The sequence below is a fragment of the Brassica rapa genome, chromosome A03 (assembly GCF_000309985.2).
Source record: "Brassica rapa cultivar Chiifu-401-42 chromosome A03, CAAS_Brap_v3.01, whole genome shotgun sequence".
In the NCBI taxonomy this organism is placed as follows: Eukaryota; Viridiplantae; Streptophyta; class Magnoliopsida; order Brassicales; family Brassicaceae; genus Brassica; species Brassica rapa.
The window spans coordinates 29,488,866-29,502,407 of NC_024797.2; positions in this window are offsets into that span (position 1 = coordinate 29,488,866).

Genomic DNA, 13,542 nt, shown 5'->3' on the forward strand with positions numbered 1-13,542 from the left:
TCTTTATAGTGGGATTTGTTTTATCAAAAACCAGTTGCAATCAACTGACGAGATATCTTTTTTCCTAATATCATGCATTTAATATTTAAATATATATATAGCAAGATTTGAGTTACCAAAATTATGTATATATTATAACCAGAATATCTTTAAAAATTAATTAGAAGATATTCTATCTCATAGCTGAATTAAATTTATTAGACGATATTCTATCTCATAGCTTCTCTTGTAAACTAGATCATTTAGAAACTTAAACTAATTTGCTATATAAATATCACGTCACCCCGTTAGTTTCACGCATTCATCTTTTAAGTTTTTATATGTTTTTGATCGTTATAATTTAAATTCTACTTTTGTGATCTTGCGGAGTGTATGATAATCAATAAGTAACTCATAGACGGGAACACCATTACTGGTAATTTTATGGGGGATTCTTCTTCTCTGTTTATTTTTGTTCTATTCCTTTCAACTAACAAAAAGAGACGACTTTGTTTATCCTGGAACTGATCATCCATTTCGAAAAAGGTAATTCTTTTTTTTATAAAGTTAAATCACTTATCAAGAATATAATATAAGATATGTATGCTAATCAAGTGCAATTTATTTATTGTGCGTGAACCTCTTCGGTACGTCTAAGAGCCAAAGGTAATCTCAAAGCTTTTTAAAAACTTTGAAACTCATTGATGTTGTCCTATCAATTATATAATTTGTTATCTTTTGGGGATTGTTTACATCTTTAAATATTTTTGTTAGAATTACTTCTTTTTTGACTCAAGGCTTAGAGAAGAAAACCGTAAATCATCTCTGCTGTTACAATGAAACCAATGATAATAAATCTCAGGTAATTCAAATCTCGCTTTTATATTTCATGGCTGATTTTTTTTATTGGGTTATGCGTAAAATATTTATTTTTTCTCAGTTATATTTTTCTGATGTTTTAAGATTAGTGTTAAATGTGATCGTTTTCTAAACGTTCTAATGTATTCTTTGTTCATATGAACATAGTATAAATATTAACATGTAACATCGAATATTTCATATTAACTATATACATGTAACATAAGTATTATATAATTGTAAATATAATATCAATTTAATATTAATATTAATGTCCGCACATACTTGCGGACGGTCCACCTATTGAAAATTAAAGCTAAAGTCACTTTCTACAATCCAACCAATCATCCCCATGTGTTTTTACAATTGACAGCCATATTACTTTGTCGGGTCAAACAAGGTTTTATATTCTGACGCCCAGTTCTCCACATCTACTGTCAAGTATTAGTTTAGAGTGTTTAGACTGTAGCAATGTTGTTTGCTTCACACTCCATCAGAAAATACTTCTCTGGCTTATGAAAGAGTTGATGGTTCTCAAAAGCAAACTCACAACCAATGATTTAGTTTCAGAACCAAACCTCACAACTAATAGAATCTAAATGATTTCTGTTAAAATACTATTAGTACAAGGTGATCACTAAATACAAATTTAGAAGAAAATATAAATAATGATAATACTACATATATATAATATACTTGACTAAAAAAATCTTTGAAAGAAAAGATACATAAATGATCTAAAAGATATATAAACAATTTTCTGGTTAAAAGTATAATATAATTAAAGATGCGAACCCAATATCCCACTATATAAAAGAAACTAAATTTGAGCTTCCTAAAGCTATCCACATACGCAAAATAATCTGGACCAATCAAAGTGCCAGGTCATAACAAAGTGAGCTTGAAATTAAAAAAAATTCAACAATTTGCAGCCCATTATACCCAACTCGTAGCCCACTCTCGCACCTCTCTTGATTTTTACGTATTCCAGAGCTCTCTCTCTCTCTCTCTCTCTCTCTCTCTCTCTCTCTCTCTCTCTCTCTCTCTCTCTCTCTCTCTCTCTCTCTCTCTCTCTCTCTCTCTCTCTCTCTCTCTCTCTCTCTCTCTCTCTCTCTTTGAAATCGTTCTCCCGATCCCCTTCTGTGAAATCTCTAACCCTAATCGCCATCTCTCTCTTTGTCGATTCTCTTTCTCCCCCCCCCCAAATCAATAACCCTAATCGCCGTCTCGATCTCTTTGTCGATTCTCTTTCTCCCCCCCCCCACCCAACTCATCCTGCATAACGTCCCCAATGATAATGATCCTGTTATTAAGTCCCCAATGATGGTATCTTACCCTTATCTCTCTTACCCCAGATCAAAAATCCAAGCCTTTATCATGGCAAAGAAGACTGCAATCCTTACCGGCGAAGCTTCTTCTCCTCTCCTCTTCTGATATGTTTCACCAGGACCAGGAGATTCCACCTTGCAGTTTAGGCTTATTCATTTCTGGGAAGCTCGGAAGAATGTGAAAGGAGGACCAGGCATCATTCTTGGGATCAAGATGCTTATGATCGATGCAGAGGTTTGTGTTCCTGTCTCATTGTGCATGTGTTGTTAACTTTTGAAATACAGTAACCGTTAATTATATTATGGTATCAGGAAAAAAACACACTTGATTTGTTGGGTTCAGATTAGATTAGCGTATCTTCAAAAAAACTAGATTGATTCATTTGAAATTGCCGTTTTAAACTGTTATATCATTGTCGTTTTGTTGTTTTGCTAATCACGTTATCTATCTTGAAACAAAAAAAAATTAAACTAAATTGATTCGTTTGATATTATATTAGCGTATCTATTTAAACTGTTATATCATTGCCGTTTTGTTGTTTTGCTAATCACCTTATCTATCTTGAAAAAAAGAACTTGATTGATTGGTTTGAAATTTTTTTAATATCATTGCCGGTTTGTTGTGTTTTGCTAATCACCGCATATCTGTTAAGCTTTTGTATTCTTCACTTGAGAGTGCTTTGATAGATTTTATATTGTTTACTTGAGAGTGCTGTGATAGAGTTTTATCAGAGGTCGAAATTGTTTTGTTTGCCTTGAACGTTATAATTTTAAACACTCTACTTTTAGATATTCAACTGAATCGATATTGTCTCCATGTTCTGTAGGGTACTGTGGCTCAGGGGTTCATCGGTCAGAACCGTCGCACCCAATATGAAAAAGAGCTCCGGCTTGGCACTGAGTGGTATTACATTGCTTGCAAGGATTGCCAGACAAAGCTAAACCGTGGGCCGACAACAATGCTTTGTCCAAAATGCGGGAATGAAAATGCTACTGCAGTAGCCAAGTAAGATTCTCCATTCAAACATATTTTCAATCTATATACTAATTACTTGCCTTTGAATCAGTTACCGCGTTGAAATGTATGTCTATGATAATGAGGAGCAGTGCACTTTCATCATCCTCGGAGATGCTGGTAAAGAGCTCACCGGCAGAAAAGCAACAGAGTTGATCGACGCTTATGTTGAGGTGAGTGTTATTCTGTTCAAAATGATAATCATGATAAGACTTGACATGTATTTTATTGAATTTTGAAAGCTACCAATTTGATAAATGATCCTGTTATAATAGGATAATGGTGGAGATGGGGCTGAGCTTGAGATTCCACTGCCACAATGTTTAATCGACACAATTGGACAGACAAAGAAATTCAGGATCAAGGTGGCTCACTACAACTTTACATCTACCCGCCTTTCCTTGACAGCAACCAAAATTGTCTCATCAGCAGTTTTGCCACCAAAGAATCCTCCCTCCACTCAAGACGCCACCACACAGTGAAGTGAAAATCCCAGATTTACCTGAGAGTAGTGGTGGTGTTTCTTCAGCCAGTGACGAGCAGAAGAAAGCAAAGCGTGCCAAGCTTAGTGGCTAGATCACATGCAGTATAGTCACTCCATCACTGGCTGGTTCAGACTGCCCAGTCATAATGGTTCTCTAATAACAGTCTTCTTCTCTCTATTTAATCAGTTTGGTTTTCATTTTTATCTTGGTTATGAATCTATGATAATTTTGCTTTCCTCTTTATTCCTTCCTTTAATGGTTCGACACTCATTAAACGTGTTACATGCATGCATACAAGTTTAATTAGTCCAACACACTACAAGAAAAATGGGTTTTAATAGCAGACCGGAATAGCGTTTTTTACGATTGTGCTATGTTTGATATACCCGTTAGTTTTAGATAGCGTTTGTATATTTAAAAACGCTATGATAAAGTGGTATATTTGGAAACGCTATGATAACATACGGTTTTATATGTAACACTTGGGTTTAATAGCAAAACATGATTAAAAACGCTATGTTTGGTTTTTGAATCCCTAAATCCTAAAACAAGTTTTTAAACCTAAACTCTAAATACAAACTTTAAACTCTATTTTAACATCAAATCATAAATTTAACTTCAAATATAAAACTTAAACTCAAAATTTATTCTTTTTAATTTTAATATATAAGTTCCAAACACACAAACTTTAATTCTTCAGTCAAACTCTATACCCTAAACTCTAACACCAAGCATATATAAAACCATACATTTACTAAATATAAACTTCGAATCTAAATTTTAATTATTTAACAAATTTCAAATCTAAATCTTAATCACAAAATATTTATATAAAAACTTAACACTTATACTCTCAAAACTATAAACCCTTAAATCAAAAACAGAACCCTTTATACAATATAATTATACAAACCCTATTACGCAGTTTTAAAAAAATGTATAACCACAAAATTCAAATCAAAATTTATATTTTAAATGTTAAATTATAATATATAATCATTAAATTTTTTAAAAATTTAAAACAGTAAAAAAGAATGTAAAAACAATCTTTACTGTCTTTTTTGTGGCCATTGATTGATTCTAATCTAAAGGTTAAAATTTGTTCTTTTATCTATCTTCAACCTTTTTTCTCATTGGTTAATTTTTTTTTGTCAAGGATCACACTTTTTAGCCACTGATTTGTTTTGATCTGAAGGTCTAAAATCACTCCCTCTCTTTTCTAACTCCCGATAGATCTGAGATCTCATATTTTTTTTTTTTGGGTTCTACGGTCTCACACTTCTCTTTCTTCTTCCTTTACAATTTTTACTCCTCTGTTCAATATCTTTGTCTCTGTTCATTCATGGAAACAAAACTATTAGATTTGATTTTGATTGAAGGTTGGGTCCAGGAGTTGAGAGATGAAGAATCTCGTAGAAGAGACATGACGACGCCTCTGTACAGTAGTCACTGAAACAAAACGTCTCTGGACCTGGCCTATGTACGCCTCCTCTCAAGTACATTGGAGAAGACGACCAGGAGACGACGAGAAAGCTTCGTGGAGAGGAGACAATGACGACGAAGACCAAGGTGGCTGGATGCGACGACGAGTATGCCTCCTCTCTGCAACTTGCCTCTCAAATCCCACGACGAAGAAGAAGAATCATGGCTGGATACGACGACGAAAGTCATGGAAGAACACGACGACGAAGGTGGTGGTGCGGCGGTGAGGATTGGAAGATGAAGAAGACAACGAAGGGGCCAGGGGGGTGTTGGTGTGGCGGCGTTTGGTAGTAATTAGGTTAAAACTTGGTTTAGTTTTTGGTTTATTTGGTTTGTTGGTTTATTGTTTAATTAGATTTATTTTTTATATTTTTTGTAAACCAATTTAATTATTGATAAATTTAAATAATAAAGAAAATTATAATTATATGAATTAATTTTAAATTTAAATTATGTTTTTATTTTTAAATAATTAACTAAAAAAAATTCTAAAATAAATATTTTTAATGTAAATAATAACAAAAAAAACATGCTATTAAAGACTATTTAATTGCATACAGAAAAACGCTATAATATATGAGAATAGGATAGCAGAGTAAAAAACCGCTATCTAATGTGTCTGACCTATTATGACGGGCGATGATACAGCGCTTCAGAAACCGCTATAGTATTGTTATATAGCGTTATTCGTCCGCTATTAAAACGCATTTTTCTTGTAGTGACATGAAAAAAAAATTGCATAAGGACTACGTACTTAAGAATTCACATTGTTATAAAACCAATGAATGCATGAATTTGTTATGTCCAGCTGTTAATGGCAAAAGATATTCATGCCAAAAATTGAATAAAATATATTCCACCATAAATACAAATAACAAGAGATATGGAAACAAAACAATACGTTTTTCTAAATATATTTTTTCTTTGACTCCAAGCTGAACACGGCATATTCATTACAGCACTGCAGTCTACCGATTCTCATTCAACCTTCCGAGAGAGGTCTTCAACGCCTGAAGAGGAAACCGGCAGTACACTGCTTATTTAATTTGATTTGGTTGTAATATGTTTCTAAACAATATAAAAAGTAATTTTATTTTGAAAATATAATAAGTTTAGACCTACTTGATATTTTAAAACCAAAAAATTAAATTAATATCTTCTAACGAAAATTCACATATATTAGAACAAAGAAAGTTTAAATGACTTAAAATCCTAATAAAACCAAAATTTAAACTCTCCCTTATTATCAGTTTTGAATCAAAAACATTAATATTACTGAAATATTAATATATTACTTTAACCCAAAACTCTAATAAAACAATTATAAAAGTTGTAAATTCACTACATTGTTTCATCATAGCAGGTGTTTCTTTTATGTTTATAGTATTTTGTTTATATCAAATGATGTATTTCGCAGTATTTAAACATAAATTTATATTGAAAATTCGCAGTATTTAAACATAAATTTATATTGAAAATTAATCTCTGCATTTATAATAAAAATTAATATTTGAAGTTCAAAATTTCCTAATTAAAATAATATAAAGGTGGGTCAAACTTTTCCCAATTTCAAAATCTTAGCATCTCTTAAAAATAAAGAAAATAAATTTATAAATACATAAAATATATAAACATATATGGAACTATAATTTCTATAAAAAAAAAATTTAAAAAAGGAAAATAATCTTGCCATGTTGTTGTTTATTTCTAGAGTTTGTCCTGTTACCGTACAAATATTTGCTTTCACCTTTCAAGTTGGCTAGCCCCACAACTCATATATATATATATATATATATATATATATATATATGTAAATTAAAACCTAATGCATAATTTTTAATATAACATCTTAAAACATAAAAATTAAATTTATTACTTTGATTAATTATATTTTGTGATTTTAATTCTCTATTATATCACAATATATCATATAAAAATCCAATATTTATAACTAATTGGACTTATATTATGAAAGCATTATACTAATAATATAGAAATAAACTATTTTAAATATAATTTATGTGTTATATAAATTGATTATGATGTGTCATTTTTTATTTTATTATTTATTACTAACAAATATTAAAAATATTTAATTTGTTGATACGAAATATATTAAGAAATCTATTTTAGTTGGGATTTGTTTAAGGAAAAATCAATGATTTAAATTAGAAAGGGGCATTAAATGCTTAAATCTATTATTTAAATTAAGAAAAGACAAGCAGCCTTAAATATAGGTTCAATACATATCTCAATGGCATTCTAATGTAAATAAATGGTAAATTTAAGGAGTATTTCTATTTCGTACTTCTTTTTTTAATAATATAGATTATGAAATATTTGACCATTTAATCATAAATTTTGTTTAATATATATTTCGTTTTAATATATGTGTATTATTTACATCATATTAGATTTCATTTTCCGTAGTTGTAGCCAGTTAGCCGGTTCAAACTCTATGATTGACAAAGAGATATAATTTTCCAATGAAGTTTATTGATCCAATTGAGGCTTTTAGCATTTGATATATAGTTCAAAATATTATGTACACAACATTCATTTATCAAGTTCTCTGTGAATTACAATTATTTAATATATTTGTCTCTTCTGTTTAATTATATTACACCTGTTTTCACCCATGAAGAGCTCTATGTTGGTCATTCCTGAGTTACTACCAAGGTAGGCATCAAAATTATACAAGGAAATGATCAAAAGATCGGAAAAGTTAAAAACATAGTCTACAAAGAAATGTACAACGGTCTACCTCACTTACCAGGTAATCCATTATTATTTGCAACACAATATACAACATTATCCAAAAATACTAAACTCCTTTCTCTCCCTCCCCTAGTATCACAATCAGATGCTCACCCAGATCAGACTCCCCGGAATCACGAACAACTTTCTATATCATAAAACGCAAGCAACAAATAAGTCTGCCGACCAAAAAAATCCAAACTCAATAATGAAGCTGTACTAACAAAATTCTTTTTAACAATTGGTCCGCCCCCAATAGAAAGTGCCAGCTCTATAAGATCATTCACAGTACACTTCGCAGACATCGTCTATGTCTTATCTTATTTTTATTCTTTTCCGTTATCTACCAAATACTATTCCCTTTGGACAATTACTAATTTCTACTACTAAACTATTTTGTTTTGAACTGTGTGAACTGACTAACGTTTTTTTTAATCTTAAAATTCTCCACACAAAAAAAAATACTCAACACACAAAGACAAATAAAAATTTATGACAATTTAAAATAAATCAATATGCGGCTACCAATCAAAAATAAAATTTATAATTTGAACATGTTTTCCGCGCGTATCGCGGAAACCGACTCTAGTACATATAAAGAATAAACAGATATTTGGTATACAATGCAGTGACAAAAGTTATTTTAAGAAGTATTTGCAAAGACATTTATTTAAAAGGTTTAAAAATGAAGTATACATATTTAGACTAATTCCAAAAAATAATGTACCCAAATCAACATTAAAAATATAATCTACGAGAATAATTTTTAATATTTTATACAAAAAACGTTTATAAAAATTAATCATAAATCAGATGAAACTCACATATATATATATACGGGTCTTTATAGAATGACTAGATTTTTTGTATTAAATTTGTAAGATTAAATCATAATTTATAGACAAAGTTATATTTAACTTACAACATTTGCATTTAAAAATAAAATATCAAAATTTAATTCAAATGTCCAGAGACATAAAACATATAAAGAAAAATTTTATGAACCCGCGTGTATACGCGGAGCTTCACCGAGTTTATTTAATGATCCACTCGAATACTAGCGTCAATTAAGCTTAAACATGATCTTCCTTTTTTTTTAACTCGAACTTTCCTTATTTAAAGGATTTATTTTGTTTCACTTAGCTACCAACTTTAAGTATAAGACAATGTTTTGAAACCGAATCAGATATCGACTCATAGCTACTGGTTATTTGGTTGGACCAAAATTTCTATTTTGTAAAAAATATAATTATAATCATGTATTTACATTATCTTGACGTAAAAAAACTAGTTATTTACAGGAAAAACGCTATAAATTAATAATGATTTTATTAATTTATAGAGTTATTAATTTACAAAAACTTATTCTTAAATATTTTTATTTATGATATATTTTTTATAAAATATTTTCCCTATTACTATAACACCTCGACCATTTACGGTAAATGGATCTTCCACACACACACTCATTCGAGTCATTGTTCCTAGATGAAAATGCATTAATATTTAGAGATTCCAAATATTTAATTTAGTGGTCATGGAGTTATCACGTGATCTTTTAATGTGTTTTGGTTTATTGTGCACAATGAATCACTTATGATAAGTCATTTATCATTTGATTACTCCAATTCAATTCAAGTATGTTTAATTTTAGTGTTTTTCTCTATATATACCAAAAAGACAAATGCATTTTGGTGATATATTAGTCAAACTAATTCATTTAAACATTTCAATATACACTACAACATATTACAAACTAAGGTGTTATAATTGACTTCATTCACATAGTACAAAGGCTACACACGAAGATCGTCATCCAGTGTAAATCCACGAAGAATTTTGACACTCATCTAAATAAGTGGAACTGACCCAAAAATTTTAAACCAACCTGAAATTTGGGTCAGCCCAAAAATAAGTGGAACCGATCCAAAATTTTAAGATTGACCCAAAATATGTGACTAGTACCCAAAAGTATACTTAAATTACCCGAAACTGACCCGAATCAGACATGACCCGTAAAATAGCAGGTATTAATTGATAGGTTGTAGACAACTAGACCCGACCAACCCAGGCCCAACAAGCCCCAAACCGAAACTGATCAAAATTTTTTAGTTATACTATTGGGTCCAAATATCTAAGATCCAAAAGATGCGGACTCGATAAGCATGACCTGAAGCTGATCCAACGATCCAAATGCCCAGGTCAACAACCACTCACTCGCCACGTAGGTCTCAATCCATATGATGGCAGATTAGTTAATTTTTCAAAGATTCGAAAAACTTGTTTAATGATCATGCAATCATATGATCTTTTATTGTATTTTGATCTTACTCGCACTTTATTGCTAATAACTTTACAATAGATCATTTATTATGCGACTATTTCAACTTAAACACACCTATTCTAAAATCACTTAGAATATGTAACTGAAAAATGTATTTTGGTAACACTTAACATAAATAATTAAATAAATTATTTAAAACATTTCAACATACACTGATCCGGTTTTTCGTTTTTGGTTCGGTTATGGTCATGATTTTGGTTTGGTTCGGAATGGCTTTGAAAATTGGTTTGGTTTTTGGTTCGTTTGGGTTTGGTTTTTGATTTTTTTTTGAAAAAAATATAAAAAACTGAAAGTACCCAAAAATAACTGAAAACCGAACGATCCAAATAACCAAATTTAACCAAAAATAACTGAATTTAACCAGAAATATCCGTTATTAAGAAAAATATACTGAAATCTAACCAAAACAAAAAATCGGTTAATTCAGAAATAAAATTAAAAATAAAAATTAACCAAAATTCGAACCGAACCAATATTTCGGTTCACTCGGTAGAATTGTGGCCGAACCGAATAAACCGAAACCAAAAATATCTGATCCGAATAAACCGAAATATCGGAACTCGCAGAGCTAATTTTAGCTATCCAACGACATAAGTTTATACATGAAAAGTTTATAATGTGCGTATAAAGCGCCAATGATCATTGTACAAATACCATCGTGACTATGATTTTAGGACGTGATTGATGATAGAGAAGATCCACCTACGTAATAGAACAAGTTTAAGTTAATTTTCCTGATTTTCACATATCAACTTCAATAACTATATTGTATAACGTGTCATGTGACCAGGTTTTGCCAGAAAAAAATGGGTTAATTTGTGAACTAGCCATGTTTGGCATGTAAATTAAGTAATTAGTTTTGATTTTGACGTAATGTAATGTCATGTATTTAACATACAATTTATCCGGTTCTGCCCTTTCTCATAACAGGTTACCAGTTATAAGTGACATAGTACATGACGTCGTTGGTTTTGTGGCGTTACGAGAATCATATGTTATGAAGTGTGACGTATACTTACTATTCTATATACGTAAAATAAAATAGAATATGCAATGGATCACACAAAAGGTAAAATAGGATAGAGAGATTTATACAACTTTTGTAATGTTTATATACTAACATTGAATTACCTACTGCTTTGTCAGAGTGAATCTAAACAATTCATACTAAACCCAAAACCATTGATCACTAAACCCTAAACCACTGAACAGTAAACCCAAAATGAAAATATAAACCGTAATCTAAAAATCAAAACATGGAAATAATACAATATTATATTCCATTCTACATGGTTCACATTGAATAGACAAACTGTTAAAGTAGGTGAAGGTATGTGATGGAGACGATGTTACCATGTGTGAGAGAATATGACTTAATCAATGGAATAAATGACTAAGACTTATTAATAGATTTGGCATATGAAGGAATTCCAAGAAGCCACATAATAAAGTGTAATTACTAAAGATAGTCTTACTCTGTTAAGAGAAATGAGTGGTGTCAGAGTAAAAGCCATAGCAGTTCATGTTCCATGCTACATGGGGCACATATAATAGAAATCTGAAAATGTAGTTACCAATGTGCACGACTTAATGAGAGATAATGTCATCTAAGCAATCTATACTAAACCCTAAACCATTGATCATTAAACCCAAAACCACTTATCACTAAACCTAAAATGAAAATATAAGCCCTAATCTAAATATCAAAACATGAAAATAATACAATATTTTATTTCATTCTACATGGTTCAAATAGAATAGAAAAACTGTTAAAATAGGTGAAGGTACGTGATGGAGATGAGGTCACCAGGTGGGAGAGAGTACGACTTAATCGATGGAATAAACGACCAAGACTTATTAACAAATTTGGCATATGAAAGAATTCTAATAAGCCATGTAATAAGGTGTAATTATTAAAGATAATTTTACTCTGTTAAGGAAAACGAGTGGTATCAAAGTAAAACGTTTCATGCTACATGGGACACATAGAATAGAAATCTAGAAAAGTAGTTATCAATGTGTACGAATTAATGAGAGATGACGTCACCTTATAGGAGAGCAGATGACGTAGCTGATGGAATAAATGACCAAGAGTGTTTCACGCGTAACTTGAAGTAAATAATTAATATTTTTTTCCAGTAGGTTGCACCGGTTAACTTCAAAGGCATAAATGAATTATTACAAAAAATATAATGTGTATATTGAAAAGCTAGGGTATTTGGCTATGGACCTATTTATACTTTTTTCTTGGTCATACGATCCAATTTCCCAAAAAAATCAATCATAACTTGGAATACAACATCACAAAGCCTTGCTTCTTTACAAAATAATTGTATATCTTTACAAAATAATCTACATTATAATAGCGCAGTTGCATCACTCCTGATGCGACACATCAGCAGGTAAGTGGGCTCCACTTTTAAAAAGTGTGAAAAATGTCAAGTTTGTATTTCGAACCCGGGTTACTATGATATAAACACCAACATTTATACCACTAGACTAAAGGATACTTTGTACATTGATGACCGAAACAAATATATATTTATGAATGTCATCTGTTTTATTTTTTAATGGGTCTATGTAAAAACACTCAATCGACCAAGTTATCATTCAAGCCCACCAATATTTATAATTAGTAAATTACGGATCGTCATCGCTCTTGCCTCTCTGTCAATCATGCCGACGTTCCGTATGAACCCTAATTTAGAGCTTCAGGAGTTCACCCAGCCTTTGCTCAAAAAAAGAAGAAGATTCACCCAGCCTCCGTCACATCTATCATCACTTCTAATAAAGGTTTTCACTATGTTGAACTAAGCATATTTTTCCCACTTCTGCCGTTTCAGGTATCCATCGGCCCACTATTATAAATATGTTGCAAATAACAATATTTTCACTCACTATTTTCACTTCCCAATTATGCCTAATGTTGATTTTCTCAGCGATGTCGCGAAACTTCTTTTCCATGAGCTCGATGAGATACTGTGATGTTTTATTGGAATAATAATTTCAAGTATTGCATGGTTATTCTGATGTATCGTATCAGATGGAGAACATATTGGAATTTCTAGGCTAGAACAAGTTTTAGTTGATCACAAGACTGACCGAAAGCAATATTCTTTGAGTTTACTCCAGACTTATGTATTAACTTCATGTTAGAATTTTTGTCATATAAGTTTGTATAGGTTAGCAGTTTCGATTATATGTTTTCCCGATTATGATTGAATCCTACTTTTGTTTTTCTTTCCTTGGTTAGGTAAATATCTTTGCCAAGGCTGATGACCTTCAGAATCAGGC